The 21,208-nt window shown below is 35.8% G+C and overlaps 1 protein-coding gene and 1 long non-coding RNA gene across 4 annotated transcripts in view; both read left to right on the top strand.

Annotated features, from left to right (window-relative positions):
- TENM2 (teneurin transmembrane protein 2) overlaps positions 1-21,208 on the top strand; it is a 1,882,184-nt gene that overhangs the window by 1,107,683 nt on the left and 753,293 nt on the right. The window lies entirely within an intron of this gene.
- LOC309861317 lies at positions 1,866-20,411 on the top strand. The gene is made up of 3 exons (XR_014309865.1): positions 1,866-1,902; positions 18,389-18,528; positions 20,227-20,411. It is a non-coding gene; the product is annotated as an uncharacterized lncRNA (long non-coding RNA).

The raw sequence follows: 21,208 nt of genomic DNA, 5'->3' as shown, positions 1-21,208 counted from the left end.
ATCTCCTCTAGGAAAGAAAAAGTCTAATGTGATTGATTTCACATCTAGACCTCCCATTTGGCTATATTCTCTCTTCTGTCAACTATAAGACCATCAAACATCCTTGAAACAGAGATAAGGATGGATCTTACCAATATGGTTCCTTTTTCATGGTCCACTGGATCTGAAAAGTCCCAACTTTAGAGTAGTTTAACATTTCAGTGTTCAGAGACAACTGCTCTCCTTCTCCATGTTTCACTCCCCTTCCACAGTCTTCTTGTGTGGCCCAAGATTCCTCCTTCCTACCTGTTTTCATCATAGCACAGCCCCACTGCTCCAAATTCAGTTGGTTTCTGGAGAAGCAACTCCTCATTATACCCAAACCCAGACTTATAGCTCCATAGTGTCTGATACCCACAATAGAAAAGATCAAACTGAATCAGTGGAGTCCAAAAACCTACATGTGTCTTAATAAATGGAATGTGACAAATTTTTGGTGTACTTCTGTTTCTGAGAACTCATTTATTCTAATTATAGTAGTCATTGATGTCTTGCATTATGATGACATCTTCCAGGGAATGTATTTACCAATAATAATTAAGCATATTTTTACTATTCCTGGGGCACCTGGGTGGCTCAGTCAGTTGACTGAGTGTCCAACTCTTGATTTCAGCTCAGGTCCTGATCTCAGGGTCGTAGGATCGAGCCCCTTGTTGGGGTGTGTGCTCAGCACAGAGTCTGCCAGAGATTGTCTCCCTCTCCCTCTGCTCCTACCCCCATTCGCTCTCTCCTTCTGTCCTCTCTAATAAATAAATAAAATCTTTAATAAATAAATACACAAATATATAAACAAATATATTTTTGACTATTTCTGTTAGGTAAAAATAGAAAACTAAGTATGAAAATTTTCATACATGAAATTATTGACTTTCGATTTTCCAAAAATACTGTTTTTAATGGAAAGTGATCCTTCAAAAGCATTGTTAACTTTCTCTTACAGGATCATAAAATTACTTATTCACATTTTGGCCAAATTCTGACTCTATTTGTTAAGTGTCACTAATGGTTCTCAGTTGAGCAGAGGATCCCCATCCCCCTTGACCATACAAGGAGGCCTCAGGTACATGGGGACTCAAGTAAAGTAGTTTGGACTCAGGGCGTTTTGCCAGTTTTATCCACATGCTATGTACTCTAATCGAGACAGGAAGCTTGCAATGAAACAGAGGGTGCCTAGGTAGTTCTGAGAAAGTAAATCCTAATTTTGGATTCAGCGAAGAGTTCAGTAACAATCTTAAAGCTTATTCTCACCGTGGGTAAAATAGAATGTACAAAAAGAAAGGACAATAAGATACACTATTCTTATTTGAGGGAGAGAAATTCGATACTGTGCCTTTTCAGGGGAGACTTCAAAGATCGCTTTTAAAATTCCCCCCCTTTCTAAATAGGTCCTCTCCTAAACTTCATGAACCCTGGAGAAAGTATCTGTTCCATTTCATAGTCATTAAAGCAAAAATAATGCTGAAATTATAATGAAGATAAGATCATATTTTATAGAATACTAAGATACTGAATCAGCTGAAATAAATTTTATGTGGTGAGCTATTCTACTGCCCTGCTTGATTGATGTGTATGGTGGCAATTTTCATACAATGTGGCATCCAGAAATCTACTTTAAAGTTGATTAAATATTTGGTCAAATCTGATATTTATGGATATTTCTGTGTTCACTAGGACCTTGATCAGAAATATAAACCCATAAACCAGCATTTATTCTATTCACATTTCACTACAGGAATTTTTCTAGAATGATAGCTCACCATTGAGTACCCACGGGGCTTCTAAGAGTTCCAGAATTTTCAGGAGTAATAATATTCTACCTTGCAACACTAGAATGTCTATGCATGCTATATTCAGAAGCTAAACGTAAGGTGATCTCTAAAATATTACAAATGGGGGAAAGAAGGAAAAAGAAACTTCCATGTATTCAGAAACTGTCTATGTTATATTGAAAATCTAAATAAGAAGGCTCTCTGTAATATATTTACATATATTTTTGATAGTTTGAATAGTTTGCCTATGAGGGCATCATTATTATTTTTTTCATAATTTATGGAAATAGAAAACCCAGAATCTGCAGATCTCAGAAAACTATCCGCACAGTTATGTTTAACGTCTTCTAAAATTTGTAACAATTCTCTTCCTGTGATGGAGTCAGTCCTCAAGTACAAGTGTGTACCGCTCTGATAATACTTTCTCACTTAGGCAATTTAAAGGAACCTAAACATTGAATCACTGATTCTTGAATGGAGTGTGTGCTATATGCATTCTAACTTTTTCTTTGTAGTACTCAAATAATTCAGCAGTCTTAACATTTCATATGAACAGAAAGAGCAAGCAAATAGTACTTGAAGGTGGTGACACTTCCGTAGTAGGAAACGTTTCTGTTACTCAGTTGAATGGTCTGCCTTTGCCATATTCAAATGATGCCACTTGTAAACATCTCTGTCCTCCCAAATGACAAATAATTCAATAACTTTAATTCTGACTTTCTGTTTTCCTGTATTAAAAATAAGAAGTGCCTTTGGATTTGCATACAAACTTTAAACACTATCCTAATCAAATTATACCATCTGACACTCTACTAGGAGTGTTTAATCTCGACAGCAGATAAAAAGTATAAGTGTGTGTGTGTGTGTGTGTAAACTGAAGTTAGATTGTTAGGAAGATCATCAAACTAGGGATTAGCCCTAACACTGCATCAAAATGAACATTTTATGTCTGTGTACTTAGGTTTTAATAAACATGTTTGATGGTTACTTAAAAAACATATTTTTCAATGTAGAAATAGCATCTTGTAAACTACAGTAAAAAGAGACTTGCAAGACTATTTGTTTTTTAATTATAGTCTGATTATGATAAGCATTTGTTATTTTCCCAAGTAAGATTAATGTTATAAATCAATTTTCTAAATTTGAAGCTTAAATGAAATATGTTAGACACAACTCTGAATGTCTATTACAGTAAATCATGGCTTTGCTGGCACTTTCTAGAATATTTGTTTTTGTGTGTAACCTTTTAATTGGGGTCACATTTTTTAAAGTGCCTACATTCATGGTTTATGATGTAAATGTTAGTTTTAATGGGTCATTAGCCATTAACAAATCACTCTTTGGTTATTTTTCTGATTGCCAGTTAAGGTTTTATTCGTTCTTAGCTCTTTACATTTTTAGTTATAATCATTTTTATTGGCAGTTGAAAACTGTTTTAACAAAAATATGACATCAGGATTTTTTTAGCTTATCAGAAGAAGCAATATAGAATAACAACTTGGTATGGAGCATTCGTGACTGGAATCTTATGCTTATTCTCCTAAACAAAAAATGTTTTCTATTTAAAAAAAAAAACTGCCAGTGTATTTTGTTTCACCACAGTCTTACAATTTTATATTTGTATATAAATTTACCTTCCTTTCTACTTCTGCCTATGCACGTGTAATATTTTCTAGAAATGACTCAGTTTATATTAATGACCTTTACAAGTTTAATCATTAAAGTCCTGTTATATACACAGTAAAATATTACAGTGACCAGGGAGTCCCAATCCACTAGGAAAGATTATCTGTGTCAGTCATTGGTTAATATAAAGCTTTCTGCATAAACTAGAACCAAATGGGCATTCAAATTCCCTACCATAATAAAGCTTTAATAAGCCAGTGATAAAAGGTTTTGCAGTAATAGATGATGACCAACACACAAATTAAGTTAGCAGATATTAAGCACAGAAATTATATTTATCTGTATTGACAAATTGCTTATTTTGTATGGCTGCAATGCAATCAATATTGTCCTTCCAAATATGTCAGTAGACCATTTGAAATTCCAGAATGAATCTGAAATTCCATGCTATGATGCATTCAAAACTCTCAAGGTTCTAGCCGGGCTCGAAAAAGGCATGGAAGATATTAGAGAAACCCTCTCGAGAGATATAAAAGCCCTTTCTGGAGAAATAAAAGAACTAAAATCTAACCAAGTTGAAATCAAAAAAGCTATTAATGAGGTGCAATCAAAAATGGAGGCTCTAACTGCTAGGATAAATGAGGCAGAAGAAAGAATTAGTGATATAGAAGACCAAATGACAGAGAATAAAGAAGCTGAGCAAAAGAGGGACAAACAGCTACTGGACCACGAGGGGAGAATTCGAGAATTAAGTGACACCATAAGACGAAACAACATTAGAATAATTGGGATTCCAGAAGAAGAAGAAAGAGAGAGGGGAGCAGAAGGTATACTGGAGAGAATTATTGGGGAGAATTTCCCCAATATGGCAAAGGGAACGAGCATCAAAATTCAGGAGGTTCAGAGAACGCCCCTCAAAATCAATAAGAATAGGCCCACACCCCGTCACCTAATAGTAAAATTTACAAGTCTCAGTGACAAAGAGAAAATCCTGAAAGCAGCCAGGGAAAAGAAGTCTGTAACATACAATGGTAAAAATATTAGATTGGCAGCTGACTTATCCACAGAGACCTGGCAGGCCAGAAAGAGCTGGCATGATATTTTTAGAGCACTAAATGAGAAAAACATGCAGCCCAGAATACTATATCCAGCTAGGCTATCATTGAAAATAGAAGGAGAGATTAAAAGCTTCCAGGACAAACAACAACTGAAAGAATTTGCAAATACCAAACCAGCTCTACAGGAAATATTGAAAGGGGTCCTCTAAGCAAAGAGAGAGCCTACAAGTGGTAGATCAGAAAGGAACAGAGACCATATACAATAACAGTCACCTTACAGGCAATACAATGGCACTAAATTCATATCTCTCAATAGTTACCCTGAATGTGAATGGGCTAAATGCCCCTGTCAAAAGACACAGGGTATCAGAATGAATAAAAAAACAAAACCCATCTATATGTTGCCTCCAAGAAACTCATTTTAAGCCCAAAGACACCTCCAGATTTAAAGTGAGGGGGTGGAAAAGAATTTACCATGCTAATGGACATCAGAAGAAAGCAGGAGTGGCAATCCTTATATCAGATCAATTAGATTTTAAGCCAAAGACTATAATAAGAGATGAGGAAGGGCATTCAAAACTTAAAAGCCATATTCACAGAGCTTGTCTTTCGCTTTTTCTGGTGGGAGGAGGGATATCTCTTTTAAAATATATTAGCAACTGATATGGTTTGGTTTTGATTTTGTTTTGCAACTTAAATTCTTTTCTCCCCAACTGCAGGACTAAAGAATGCAATGTAGTATTTTATAGCTAATCTGTTAGAATATAGCCCTAAGAGTGGTGGTATATTCTATGGAGGGGAACTTTGAGGAGTTGTTGTAACTTCGTAATCTGAAAAGAGCCCAGTCTTGGTATTCTGTCATCACATATCCCATTGCCTGTCATGGAGGCACATAGAAGCAACACAAGATGCTTAGCCATTCACAATTGAGGAGAAAGGGAGTCTATAATAAAATTCAGAAGCTATTAATTCTTTTAAAGTATTTATAGAGGCTCACTGAAGGAACCCCACTGAAGAAAACCCTTCTGGAAACTGTTTGGCAGTTTGGTTGTAGAAATTCAATGAAAGAGCAGCTGATTGATTGCCAAAGATGCTGTCTTCTTTTTTCTGCTGCATCCTTAGAACACTGAGTGATTCAGAACAAATTATTTAGAATTGCTGGGCCTTAGTTTTCTAGGAAAAAAAAAAAAAGAAGAAGAAGAAGAAGAAGAAAAGAAAAAAAAATGTACCTGGTTTCTTTGGTGTGGATTCCCTAACCCAGAAAGCATGTAGTGCATATTATGAAGAAACTGCTTCTCCATGGTGTCCACCTCTGTATATCGGCATTAGTTCTGCCTTGCTATGTTATACACATTAAGGGAGAACGGGGTATATGAGAGTTAGACTTGTAAGTACAGTCATGGTTTGTTGTCCCTTTGCGTGTGGGCCAGCCTCGTTTCCCATTAAGTGCGATTTTCTGAACATTTGTGAAGAAGGAGTGGATCTTTAGTACTTTTCTAAAGAGGAGTAAAAGAAACGAAGAGCATGGCGATGGGAAAGAAGGAATTAATACAATAACAAAACTAAGAATGAAAGTAGCAAAGTGTATGTTCCTGTAGGAATGTGAATTCAGTCAGCTCCAGGGAAGTGGCATTCTTGATTTGAAATTTTCAGTTCTGATGTCTATGGAATATTAAATTTGATAAGATAATTGTAATTTTATTATTTCATGATGGTTGTCACCTCTTCGAAGTGTCAAATAATTACCACACACATTCAACAGAACCGAGTAATGAACGATACAGTATGCATGCAGCCTATAAGGTTGCTTCTGCTCTTGGCAGGTGGGGAGGGGTGTGTGATAGACTTGCGAGTCTGGTACCTACAACGGTGAAAAAGGCAAGAGGTTTTATGTTGAAAATGCAGAGGAGGGGAAAAAAGGAACATCCGGTTCCCAGCATTGTGGTAAAGTGGAGAAAGAACTAGAGTAAGTGTTGAGAGGCTGTGGATTGGGTCCTAGCAGTGTGATACCAAGAAAATTCTTTTCTTTGTCTGAGCCTCACTTTTAAAGAATCTCTTCCTTGAGATGCAACTCCATCCCCAGCAAAGCAGCCAAGACCCTGGTTGCTCACCCATCTTTTGTTCTGTAGATCTCTTATGGTTTCTGGAAGTTGATGGTAAACCCCCCACATTGAGAACTGATGTCTCTTATTTCGCTATCTTCCCTTTAACTTTTGGAGCTAATGATTCCTGCATTTCCTTTTTCCCTGAAGACATCTGGTGTGGAAATTCCAGTTCCAACCCTCTGTGGTCCTCCTTTGGGCATACAGTTCTTTAATGGGATGGTTGTAAAAGACAGGCTTAAGAGAAACATCTCAGAAGTAGTAATTCTCTATACAGTTTTCACCAAATTAAGTCTCTCTCTCTCTCTCTCTCTTTTTAACCTCTGATTGGGAATTATAGATAGTGTTTTAAATGTAAAGTAAAATACTGTTCTGAAGCCTCCTTTTACCAGCCTGCTATTTTTCTTGCCACAATTGTTTAATCTTGTTTTGACAGTGGACAGAACATTACAATTTGTTGGGCTTTTATTTCAAATTAACAACTGTCTTGAATAAAAATTTTTCACTACTATCCATCATGTCTAAAATGGGTTGGTTTGCTTGGCCGAGGATGTTATAGTATCAGTTCAGGAGCAAAAAAGGTCTTGCTGTTATTGCCCTGTAGGGCTGGTCAAAGAAGATGGTGGCAGTGACAGGAAGCGATGGCTTCCTCCCTTCCCTTCATATCTGTAATGTTCCATTTATCTTTCTATAAAGGCTTTATCTGGAGAAAAATTAAAAGTTAAAAAAAAACCCTTAAGTGCTAAACAGACAGTTTAATTGGTTCTGCTATTTTTAGAAACTGGAAGATAAATGCTACGTGTGCAGTTAATAAACCATAATTGGAATTTGCTTAAGAGCATGCTTTCAGTCCGCACGGACCCATCCAGTGCGGGAAGCCAGAGGACCTAGCTGGGATTCAGGAATGTACAAGCCCCTTTCTCAAGAGCAGCCGTGACTTTCTGTGTGACCTTGAGGAATTTAATAACTTCTCTGAGTCCCCACTGGACAATAAACAAATTGGAGTGGGAATTGAAAGACGGAAAACAAATACATTAACCAAAAACTGAATGCTTTTCAGTTCTTGGGTGGTCTCACTGTCATGGGTGTGTTAACATTTGCCATTTTCCCACCTCTGTGTCGTACTCGCTCCAACATAAAAGGCCTTACTATTTTTATCATTGCTTTCAAGCTGTGTACCTGCATAGACTTACCGTTGTGAGGATATCTATTTATATATCATCTCTGGGACTTAGAGAATCACTCATCATCACATACATAACTAAGTAAAAAAGATAACTAAGTCAAAGTATATGTGTATATGTATTTACTGGTTGTTTATTATGAAGAGAGGAATGAGTCTCTTCATCCCAGGCGTGACCTGGCACTTTGAATAACATACAACTTTTTTCCCTCAGGGTGTCTTCCTAACTTTAGCTAAATATCAAGTTGTTGTTGTTGTTTTTGTAAACTAGGAACCAAATAAAGCTCATGCTAAACATTAAGTTTTTAATATTGAAAAATGCCATTTCTACTATACTTTTACAGGTGTATACTTAGGTCCTTGAAAAAAGTGACTTACAAGTTCCCATCTGATACTTGTTTCATAGAAATGATTGTGTAATGGCAGTGAGATCAAGCAGATTTTAGAAGGTGGTACAAAGGAAAACCTTAGGATATAGACTCTGAAATCAGAGTAGGTTCAAATGTCTTCACTGCTAATTACTGATCTTGTGACTTTGCTTGCATCAGTTTTCTTATTTAGAAAGTAGAGCCAAAGTGTTACCCATCTCATGGGTTCATGTGAGAATTTAATGACGTGTAGACCAGGTTCTGTAAGAACAGTCCCTGGGCCATAGGACATACTTCCTGAACGTCACCATATGGAAAGATCCTTGGCTTTGCAGTGGACTTAGGTTCCAATCCCACTTACGCTGTCTAACTGTGCAGTTCTCAAACACTCTGATTCTCAGATTCCCATCTGGAAATTTATTTTTCCTTCAAAAGATTTGTAAAGGATTAGAAATCTTGTGTATCCTGGATATAAATTGATCTCAAGAAAAAGACCGCCCTGTTTGCCAAATAATGAAATTTTAAAAATGTGTTTGGCCAAGCGTATCATGCAAACGTTAAGAGACATAGATGAAATAGTCAAATGTTCATTTGTATTCTTTATTAATTTAGTTATGCAAAATTTCAATTGTACTGTATACTTGTTGAAACTGTAATACCGTATCCATGAGATAATTTCAATTTTATATTCAGTACCTGTGTCTTTGTTACCTATTGTAGGTTTTCAGAGCTTGCACCTTCACCTCAGTCTGAAGGTTTGGGAATATAGCAGTTCATTAATTCATGTGCAGTGTCAATTCTATTCCAAGCCATAAGACCCAGTACAGCTCAGTTTTTTCATTCCTTCGATAAGCAAATGTTTATCTTCATAGTGAGTGACTACTATATTGTTTTTTTGTCTTTTCTTATGATTTATTTATTTGAGAGAGAGTGTGTATGCACATATGGAGGGCAGGGGCAGAGGGAGAGGGAGAGAGAGCTTCTCAAGCTGAATCTGCTGCGTGCAGAGCCCATCACAGGGCTCGATCTCATGACCCTGAGATCATGACCTGAACTGAAATCAAGAGTTGGACACTTAACCGACTGAGGCAACTAGGTGCCCTGCTATATTGTTTTTGAAATGAGATATTTAAAAAATTTGTTGTCATGCTTATTTGCAAGCTGTATAAATTCTGGGAAAATCTACATTCTTCTAAAATTTTTGCTCTTTTTTTAAACCTGATTCCAGTATAGTTAGCAGACCTTCAAAAGTTTGAAAACCTAGCATAGTTTGAGATGTTTCAGGCTAATGTATCTTCCCCAGGTATATTGTGTTGTGAAAGGTAATGTAATTGATAGAGCACACCTTAAAAATTGTGAGCACGAATCCACACAACACCTCTTATCTAAGTGGTATTACTTTTGGTGGTGACTTACCTTATACTTAGGTATGTTTAGACATATGTTTAATGCAGATGATATAACTTAAATAATATCTAGACTGTTAAAGAACTAAATACATAAAATATTGTTTGTGCCTAGAACAGCATCACTCAAAAATTTAGTCATCACAAAAGCCCTTTACACTGGATATTTCGTTTATGTACCTTATATCTACCAATATTTCCTGATTTAAAACTAAGACTGAGAAATGTTTAAAATTTATTTATTCATTTATTAACTAAAAAATGACAACCGTAAACCCATTACATGTTAATAGAAACATACTTCATGAAAACTAAGTATTTTTCCACACAATATAGTGAGAAGAATGACATTGTTTTATTCTTTCTGAATATCTTTAATCTTGACTTAACAAAGCTGTGTTCATTGCTTTGGCTGAACCAGTGAAGAATATCTGGTCCCCACAGACACGTAGATAGGAAATGGAGACTTTTTTTTATTAGGTTTTTTTTTCAATTAATTATGAATATTCTTATCTTAGTCTATACAGAAACCCAACAAATGGTAGTTCCTTAAAAGTTATTTACCATATGGAATCTTTTTGAAGCCATACTAATAAATTATTTTACTCTATTAAAATCCATTGACCTTTTTTAAAGTCAGAATGGATCTCTTTTCTAATATAATAACTTATGACACCATGCCTTGGTCATTTGAAAAACAGTGGTTCACTGAGATGTGCCGATCTTCACAGATGGACACATTTCATTTAAAAATGTCAAAAATCACATTTGTAAATATCACCATCCATCTCATGAGGAAAAATGCGATATGTTTGAAGTGTTAGAAAGCTATTGTGCTCGTGGTAGCGCATTCAAGTTTTGCACAATGCTAATTTTGTTTGAAAGCTTGAATTTTATCAGCAGTAAGTACTATTACTGTTGTTTTCCTTGAAGTGACTAAGTCAATTCATTCATTTTTCTGGAGAATGAGAGAATATCCATTGAATATGCAAATCTTAAAAATTATAGGTTGTCTTTCAGTAGTTATTTTAAGTAAAAATAATGTTACATTAAAAAGTAGTAGTAGTAGTTCAGCTCATAAATCACACAATTGCACAAATGTTTTCCCTTAAGACTATTATTGGTTTTAGCAGAAAATGTTTCATGTATCCTTGCCATTTTAGTACATAGAATACTGCAAAATGTATTGAAGGGTGTAAACTTAATAGAATTAATATTTTTACCATCTCATCTTCAGTGAGACTGCTATTTCTTCCCTGCAAGTAGATGGTGATGCAAAACACAGTGTTGGTGCCACTGCCTTGATTCATACTAAGACACCAGAAGTTTTACCCTCCAATGCTTTTGCACCATTAGTGAAAAAGATAATAATTTGAAAACATTATGAGGATAATAGGTTTGACCTCAGGGAAAACCACTGACAGAAGAAACTAAATAAATGGTATTTATACCTCATAATAATAATAATGATAGCTGAAACCCACTGTTTATGTGTATTCTGACATTATTACACTTTTAAATGTTGATATCCACAAAATAATTTTGGTTACCTAGTCATCTCCTTAATAGCATTCTGTACTTCTATTCAGTCAAGAACTTTGTTCAAAGTGGTTACCTGCACTGGGCATTCATGTCAAAAGTGTCCATTTGTGAGGTTCTATTAGGCTTGTGATAAGATTCTTTTAAATCCCGCCTTGTCCACACATAAGATGGTTGTTGATAGATGGTAAGGAAGGGCAGGAGGGAGGGAGGGAGAGAGGAAGGAAAGAAGGAGAAAGAGAGTGAGGAAGAAAAGGAGGAAAGGAAGAAGGACAAGAGGGAGGGAGGGAGGAAAGAAGGAAAAGAAAACAAGTTAAGAAGCAGTGAAGAAAGGCAGTAAGGAAGCAAAGGAGAGAAGAAGGAACCAAGGCAATAATGAAGAAATAAAAGATGTGGAAGAAGTAAGGAATTGAGATGAACACCTAGAATGCTTTTTGTCTGGGTTGAGATTGAAGGTTGGTCAGAGACGTCTTTGAAATACTGTTTGTTCAATTCAGTAACTACTCTTGATCATTTTGCTGAATTAAACCTAGATATCATGCCTGTTATCCCATTAAATATATCCCATTAAACAGGGAAAATACAAAGCTGCAATATAAGGTCCTTGTATATTTTTGGTAAAACAAAACAAGCATCAATGGCTTTTTTTTTTTTTTTTTAATACAGACTCATCCTCTGAAAAAAAATTCTCTAAATGAAAACATGGCTTGTGAGAACAGCTTCAGCTTCTTTGTCTTCTTTTTTATTTGTTTGTTTTTACATAGAAGAATATAGCTGTGGGTAAAATCATTGTACTAACAACTGCCAATGTGTGCCTTCAACTGAACTCTAGGAAAAGGCTCTGCCAGGAAACAGTCTCCTAATGATATGATCTGCATATTTTAATGAGGCTGGAAATGTAGAAAACTGCATAGACTCTGGACTTTGCTCATTCTGGGTTTTTCCCTGTCCTTGTAGATAGCACATTGTTTCCCTTCATTAACATGTGATAACTGAAAATGGGTTTCCTATCACCATCCACCAGCCCTATATGGCTTGACATTTACAGAGTTCAGATGAAATACTAATAACCTTTCTGTGGTTACTCTATTTTGTCTTATTCTAATGATGGCTGTTCAGTCAATGAGAGGATCGCATGGCTACTGTATTACATAATGTAGAAGCAAACCTGTATCTAATTATGAGAAAAGTAAAGCTATTCAATATATTTAGGAGTAACCTTTACTTTTTTTTTTTTTTTTTTTTTTTTTTTTTTACCTTCCTCTTTCACTTTTCTTATATGAGTTCCCAATTGGTTGTTATTGTTATTGTTGATTTGTTTGTTTCACTCTAACCTCAAATCCCTCAGTTTCTGGCTCTCCTGTCCTCTCTTTCTTTCATTGTTGCCACCATTGTTCATTGAACAGCTTCTATGAGCAAGGTGCTGTGCTAACCTTTGTATAGACATTATTTTATTTTATCTTCACAGTATTGCAAAAATATAGACTAGATTAAACCTTCAAAATAAGAGTCAAATAACGGACTCATCTGTATCCAGATAATTTTGAGGTAAATTTTGAGGTTCATAGATTATTTTTGAGAGACAACTTCAGAGAGAAGTCGAAGTAGGTAGACTTCAGTCATGAATAAATAATTTTGGGTTAAAAACATCATTACCTAGAAAAACCCATCTTAAAAGAATAGATTTTAGTATCCTAAAGAAAAAGTGAACCCTACCTGAAAATAACATTTTTTGTGTCTTAGTCTTTTAAAAGTTTTCTTAGCATCTTGAATTTACTGATGTCACATCTATCACTCTGAATTGTGATAGCCAATTTATTTACATTTCCTTACTAGACTTTGGACTTGTTAAGGCTAATATTGCAAGTTCATTTTTTTATTGTGTATGGTGTCCTTGACCATATAGTTCTCCAAGCAGCTTGTTGAATGAATAAATTAAAGGATTTTAACAACTCAAAACGAACAATGCAATCATGTGCCCAAGGGGTAGACTATTTTAACACATTTTAATACATGGCTGATCAGATGGTTTAAAATATACATTTCAGGACATACCTCAGAGATTCTGAGTCAATAGGTCTGAGAGGATTACAGGAATCTGAATTTTTAAAAAGTAGTTCAAGTATTTCAGACTACCCTTGAAGGAATGTGGTTGTCTTGAACAGTTTCTGGACTAATTAGGCAAGTTCCCATTTTGTAATTAGCTCCAAATTTTCCTTTCTCTGCTGTGTACTTTTGAATGACCACTCTAGTAGATAAGCCTTGACTTGGAACACTTACTCTAGTCATCACTTGTGTCTTGTTTTCCATCCTAACCTGAGGCTTTCTCTGGGTACCTACCTTAATTGACTGTTCACTTTCCTTCCCTCTGCAACACCGATTAGAAAACATCCGTGATATGCATCATACACATGGCTCTCTGAAATAAGCATTGATTGCTTCTTATAAAATTTTCATAAGGATGTACACCTTTTTATTAGGCACAAAATTCCTTCTCAAAGTATTGTCTTTTCTTTTTTTTTAACTTTACACCTCCCAAGGAGGTGAGTAAAAGAGACAGATTATGTATGAAAATTACTAAAGAGGAAAATCTAGAAATGTGATGCTTTGTAAATGAAAACCATATTGCATTTGCCTGAAACAACTTCTGAAGCTCTAATTCTCCAAATTTAGTTCTTTTGAAAACACCTGGGACCCAGGAATCTGTATTTTAATGAAGAACTTTGATGATTCTGTTGTAGATAGTTCATACATTGCTTTTTTGGGGAACTTTGAACAAAAGATATGGTTGAAAGAAGTAGTTAATTTATTTTAACCACTTTCAGCTTCTTTAAGCTTCCATCAGATATTTTCCTGCTTAACACTCTGACTAATCTTTTAGAACATCTCTTGTGTTCTGCTAAGGCCTCAAGTAGCTGGTCAGGGGAAAAAACAATTTATGAACATAAAATAGGGAAATGGAATTTGTCTAGCCTGGTAGCTTTATTTTGTGTTTAAGATTCTAAATATTTGATGTTATTTCTTAAAAGGCTAATATAATGGGTTTGCTCAGCACAGTTTCTGACAACCCAGAATTTGCATAAGAAAATATCCAACAGTCTGGTGAATATAATACCAAGTTTGGATATCAGAACCTTGATTTTCTCTCTGATTCTATAGACCTTTCCCTTGGAATGACTCCTTGTTATTTTTCTCTACTTGGTTGCGTCCTTTCTTTACCCACAAAAGAATTCATTCATCAAGAGGCTAGAGACATCATTTTTACATAAAGGCATCTTAATTTTTTATAAAAAATATGTTGACATATTCAATGCTGTCAGAGACGGTTGTCACATGAAGTTTACGAGAGGCATGCCTGCTTCTAGAATAGGGATCAGCAAACTTCAGCTCACAAATCAAATACAGCCTGCCACCAATTATTGCAAGGTCCGTTAGCTAAAAATGGATTTGTCTTCTCATTTAGAGGACTTTGTTATGAAATGTTTTAACTTTTTACATTTTTTAATTATTTAAAATTCAAAAGTGGCATATTTTGTCACACGTGGAAATTATTTGAAATTCATGTTAATGTCCCATAAATAAAGTGTTATTGGCACACAGCCATACCCCTTCATTGGCATATTGTCTGCGGCCGCTTTCCTACTACAAAAGGCAGAGTTCTGTAGTTGAGACAGAGACCATATGCAGCCCTCGCTGCTTGGCGCACTGTAAATTGCAGCGAAGCACTTACAACTCGACAGTGTTTCAAGTACCACATGTGTCACCTATCTGTGCAGAAAGCCATTTCCAAAGATGAAATATGTAAAATCTCATTATAGATCAGCATTAACAGACAAACATGAGCCATAAACTTTGATGATAGGGAGTGCTAACTTTGAACCCCAATTCAGCAAAATGTTATCACACACATTCAAAAGTAAGTTCAGTCTTTTTATTAGTAGACGCATATTACCAAAAAAATTATATTTGAGTATTAGTCTTGTATTTTGAATTTTGTCCATAAATGCCAAGGACGTTTGTTTTCTTTCTTGTTTGGTATTTGCAGAATATCCTCAATTGTGCTGTGTGGTTTGAGAGTCTAAAATATGTACTATCTGGACCTTTACAGAAAAGGTTTACTGACTTCTGTTATTGAGCATGGGATGCACATTAAATTATGAGATGGTTATTTTAGTTATGGAAAATATTTCATTGCCTAGAATTATCTTTCATAAATGTGATTTGTCCCTGATTACATAAGTAATATGTGCTATTGATACAAAATTTGAAAAGAGGCTACAAACTGTAAATGGAAACCTCCTTAAAGTATAAATGGAAAACTTCCTTAAATTTATCCATCTGGGAATGAAAAAGCCCTGCTAACATGACAATATATTTCCTTCCATATTTTTTTTCAAATACGTCTACATATTTAAAAACTTACTTTAAAAATAATATTTAATTTCATTTAAAACTTTATGAGGGGTAGCTTCGCATGCTGTTTGCAAATCTTTGTAACTGCTATTTTTATGATTTAATATTATTCATTCATATGTATGTGTCATAATCTTGGTCCTCCTCTAATAGGATCATTAAGATTTGAGGGGTTTGATTTTTTTCCACTTTTTTAATACCATGATAACCTATGAATAATTTAGTTGCTCAAACCTCAGATTTTTTTTCCAGATTTCTTTAAATTATATACTACTGTCATTCATTTAATGTATATTTCAGTTAAGGAGTTTGGACACCATATTCTAATTTTTATAAACACATCCTATGGTTAAGTCAAGCTACCTATTTGTTATTTAATCAAACAAAGCTTACTTTATCCTAATATAGCCCAATAGTAAAATAGTAGTTATGACACAGGCTGCAGATTAAGCCCAGGTCTTGAAATCCTAACTGTGTGACCTAAGTAAAATTACTAAGCTCTGAAAGTTGGAGATAACAGTAGAATCTATCTCATAGTATAACTGTCTTCAGAGTTAAATTAAATGAGGCAATATACATAAAGTGTTTAGATCAGTGTCTGGCAACCAATAGCATCTCAAGAAGTATTAGCTACAATGTAATAAAATGAAAATATCCGGCCCTCTTCTCTTACTTACATTGAGGAATATCCTTTCCTCAAGAAATACCTAACTTCGGAAAGGAAATCTTGTACTACATTAAATTCAGCTTCTTCCGCTTTGACACTGTCAAATTTTCCAAAGCCACAGGAATGCCACTTAGTATATTTATATCTCTACCCAGCCACTGAATCTCTATGAATTCTCCTTTGCCACACCTTTACCAGATTGTTGTGAGGATTAAATTAGATAATATATGTGAAACACTTAGCCCACCAGTACCTAACTGCATATACCAATAGTAATAAATATTTAAAGGCTGTCATCAGACTCTGGTGGCCTTCGAGAAATTTCACTCTTACCCTACCCTCCCCTCCCCACCCCCAACACTATCCCCCAACCCCAACCCCAGCCCCAATGGAGAGTAGAACCACAGGGTTTTACTGGAGCAATGGTGGACTCAGCTGAATAATCATATAAATGGGCTTTGGAGACGAGCTGGCTAAATCAGCTGTGTGTGTGTGTGTGTGTGTGTGTGTGTGTGTGTGTGTGTGTGTTTAAAAGAGTGAAAAAGGGTATAAATGGGTCAAATGGAAGACATTTAAACTTGAGGCCCACAGCTTTTCTCTGCTACTCTTGGCTTCTGACATCAGTTCCTCCTAATAAAGTATTAAATGTTAACAAAAGAAATGTTAAAGCCACTACTAGTATTTATTTTATTTTTTTAAGATGTTATTTATTTATTTAAGAGAGATAGATCACAAGTAGGCAGAGAGGCAGGCCGAGAGAGAGGGGGGCCACAACTAGTTGTTTTTTTTTAATTTATTTTTTATTTTTTTATTTATTGTCAGCAACCACTACTAGTTTTTAAGTCAAGTTCCTTTCATACTTCCGTTTCATTCAAACAGGCCTGTGGTCACCTTCCTATTCTCCCGCTCAACTTGAAATAGTTATAGACAAATAATCTCCCAAAATCTTTGATCTCTCTGAAATGTATACATCAGGAATATTAGCTCACCCTTTTTTAAGCCAAAAAAAAAAAGTTTATTATAATTTGTTAATCTAACTTAGCTACCAAGTTGACTGTTTTATTTAACAATAAATTGAATACAAAAGCTCCCAGGCAGGTAAATTACCAAACTCTGAAAGTTTGGCTGTTTGATTGACATTTCCTAGTAGCCTCAGGGGGAAGTTAATTTCAGTGCTGGTTATATATACACACTTGGTGGTTGCATGGGTTAGAGCATGTGTACATACGTATACATATATCTGACTTGAGGGATACACTGCAAGTAAATTAAGAGTGATTTTGCTCGTTTGTTTTATATATACTCCTACCCAGGTCACAATCAAATTCAGTTTAGAATTGTGAAAGGAAAAGCTAATCTTTTAATCTTTAGTGATTTTTCAGAATGTCAGTCTTTAGAAAGCTGTATTTTTAAGCTGGGTGAATGACACCAAAAAACTGTTTCACATCCTGTTATGGTTGGAAATGTGTCTCCCTAAAATTCATATGCTGAAGTCCTAACCCTTATTGTCTCATAATTGGCCTTATTTTGAGATAGAGCCTTTAAGAAATAATTAAGTTAGGGGAGCCTGGGTGGCTCAATTGGTTAAGTGTCTGCCTTCAGCTCAGGTCATCATCCCAGGGTCCTGGGATACAGCCCTGTGTCAGCCTCTCTGCTTAGTGGGAGTCTGATTCTCCCTCTGTCTGCCAACCCCCTACTTGTTCTCTCTCTCTCTCTCTCTCTCTCTCTCTTCTGCTTTCTCTCTCTGACAAATAAATAAATAAAATCTTAAAAAAAAAAGTAATTAAGTTAGAATGAGGCCATTTGAGTGAATCTCAATTCCATAAGCCTAGTGTCCTTATAAAAAGGGGAATTTGGACCCAGAAGTGTACTAGAGAGGAGATGGCATGATAACATAGCAGGAAAAGATGACCATCTGCAAGCCAAGGAGAGAGGCCAGGAAGGTCCTTCCCTCAGGGCCCTCAGAGCAAACCAACCCTGTGGTGCCTTGATCCTGGACTTTTAACCTCCAGAACTCTAAGACAGTAAATTTTTCTTGTTGGCCTGTGGTACTTTTTTATAACAACCATAGCACTAGTGCATGCTGCCTTAAAGGAAGTGAAATGCCTTACAACAATAATCTATGTGAAAACACACTAAAGAAAGACGAAAGAGTTTGATTGTTTGTATATATTGAGAAAGATTTGAAGAAAATTAACATTTATGAAATTAATCTTAGATCACCTCATAACACAGAGTCCACATTCAAGAATCATAATCCATCATTAACTTCCATCAGAATGCCTCCCCCTACATAATATGTTTAAAGTAGGAGCTATAGAAGATGCTGTGTGTCAAATGGACCGACTTTTCTTTAAGGTAAAAGAAAAAATCTCCCAAACATGCTGAATTACCTTGCATATATTCCATTGCCTATAACCTAGTCAAAACAAAAAATCCATCACCAGTATTGTGGTGAGTACAGTGTTGTCTGTAGCCTGAGATTCATAATTTTACTTGGGGCAATTAGGTCTCTAATATTTCTCCCTCAGGGTTGAGGCCTTCATCCACCTGGTGGCCCTATTAGGATGTCAAATAAAGGATCATGAGGCTTTCTAAGTCCCAACATTTTGGGGGCTGATAATTCATGAGTAGTAGATGCACAAACCACAGGGAAAATCTCAGAGCACCAACAGAACTAAAGACAGGAAGACAAGAGTCTCTACGAGCCTCCAGATTAATCTTCCCAGGAAGGAGCGGAGACACTAATGCTTGAGAAACATAAAAACAGACTGCAAAAAGCGGTAAGGATAAAACCGCATTATAGCTTTTACTTATTTTGTTGGACTTTTATTTCCAAATCACACAATTGTCTGAGATGATTTAATGCACAATTACATAAAAAATGAAATTAACATGTTTTTAAAAGCATAAAAGCAACTGCTAAATAAAGCCATAACATTTTTCTCTGCGCTACCAAGATAATGAACCATATTTTTCATCTCTAACTGTGCTTCTGTGTCATGAGTATGGAATTTGGGACAGGAGGGGGGCAGGGAAATAGACCTTCTTTACTGAGAGACTGTCTCATAGTTCCCCGGGAAGTGGCTTTTGTCACTTCCAAAGTGCAATAGGTTGAAGAACGAAACAGCGAGGCCTGGGAAGAACTGTGTGTGTCACTATGACATAGAATGCCCAAGTACCCTTAAGTCACAGGGGGAAGATAAGAGCAAATTGAGGTTGTATGGGGTATGCATTTTGAATCTTGGTATCTATTGGGCTGCAAAATGCTGACTATTGACTCAAGAGAGAGCTTTGCTTTTGATGCAGGGGATAGCCGCCTTAATAATGTTGGATACCTATGTACGCAAATATACACGTGTGTGATGTTGGATATAAATTATATATATAATACATATTTGTAAACATACATTCACATCAAAACTTTTCCTAATGCCAGCTGAAATGCCCCCTTCTTTTTAGATTTTTTTATTATTATTATTATTTGAGAGAGAGAGAGAGATCACAAGTAGACAGAGGGGCAGGCAGAAACAAAGAGGGAAGCAGGCTCCCTGATGAGAAGACAGCCTGTTGTGGGGCTTGATCCCAGGACCCTGAGATCATGACCTAAGCTGAAGGCAAAGGCTTTAACCCACTGAGCCACCCAGGTACCCCTGAAATGCCTCTTTCTTATTGTTATCTGTAAGGTATCCTTCAAGTTTCTGGAAAAAAAAAGCAAATCATGTCTTATTTTCAGAATGATTTTTATAGAGTACATGGAGTAGTTTAGTGATAAATGGAAAATAATGATTGTATTCAAAGGTTGAAAAATCATAGACATACAAGAGAATTTACCATATTTCAGAGGTTGAAAAATCATAGACATACAAGAGAATTTACCGTATTTTTTTATTTTGCTCCTGCACTCAGCTCACTCTCTGATTTTTTTTGTTTTTGTTTTTGTACCATTCTTTAAATAATATTTAATGCAAGTTACCAGTGCATGGATATATGCCAAAAGACTAGATCACTAGCGGAAAAAATATAATTTAATGCCTTTGTTTCTCTGCTACTCAGCTACTGGATGGTGTTTGGTTGAGGAACCCGTACAAGTTGGAGATGACAACCCCATCACCTACATTGTATGCTTTGCCCCTGCAAGATGAGTATTAATCAAAGGACCAAATCAGTGCCTGATGTACACCTTTTTATATGTTCCATGATTTAAAATGGATAGGGAGAAAAAAATCAAAAGAACAATATTTCACATCTATGTACAAATTAATAGAAAGTGTTTTATTTAAACATTCAGAAAAATATACATATTAGACATAAGTAAATATCAAGAGATTGTTGTGCTCGTTCCGCAGGGACCACACACCAGACTGGTTAGACTGAAATTCTGACCGAGCGACCTGCCGGCCTCTCGTGCCCTATATGGTGCAGTGTAGTGGTTTGTGAAGATATTTTGTTTGAGGATTCAGTCCAGGAGCTAGTCTAATTTCACTTGTCTCTGGTTTGGAGCCTGGGTATTTGTGTCACTTCAGGAAGTTCTCGGTGAAACTCTTAGTTATTCAGGATAATATCTGAATTTGCACAAACCCGTGGGAAATGATATGTGAGAAAAGGAAGCACCAGAGAAAACCAAAGACCATCAGCCGAAACGAGAACTAGACAGACTTCCGTGTATCTGTGTGTGTGTGCGTGGATATACTTTCGTGTTTGTGTACATGTGCATATGGATGCCTGTGTTTATAGATGTTTATGTGTGTGTTCGTATACGTATCTTTATATGTGTGTGCACATATAAAGTGTGCATGAGTGTGTGCATGGATACACATGGTTGTGTGTGTTCATGCATGTATTTTGTTGTGTGTTTTGTTGTGTGTAGTGTGTGTATGTCATTAAGTTTGTGACCTCCATGTGTATGAGTGGGGTCTGAGGCCTTTTAACAGTCTTAAAGTTTCGTGTTTGTTTTTTCTTTTAATTAACTGTCTTAGATCAGTTTGGACCGCTGTAACAAAACATCATACACTAGATGGCTTAGAAACAGAAGAAT

The sequence above is a fragment of the Mustela nivalis genome, assembly GCF_964662115.1.
Source record: "Mustela nivalis genome assembly, chromosome: 3".
In the NCBI taxonomy this organism is placed as follows: domain Eukaryota; kingdom Metazoa; phylum Chordata; class Mammalia; order Carnivora; family Mustelidae; genus Mustela; species Mustela nivalis.
The sequence above is the reverse complement of the archived record's forward strand: the minus strand, read 5'-3'. Positions and strand labels throughout refer to the sequence as shown.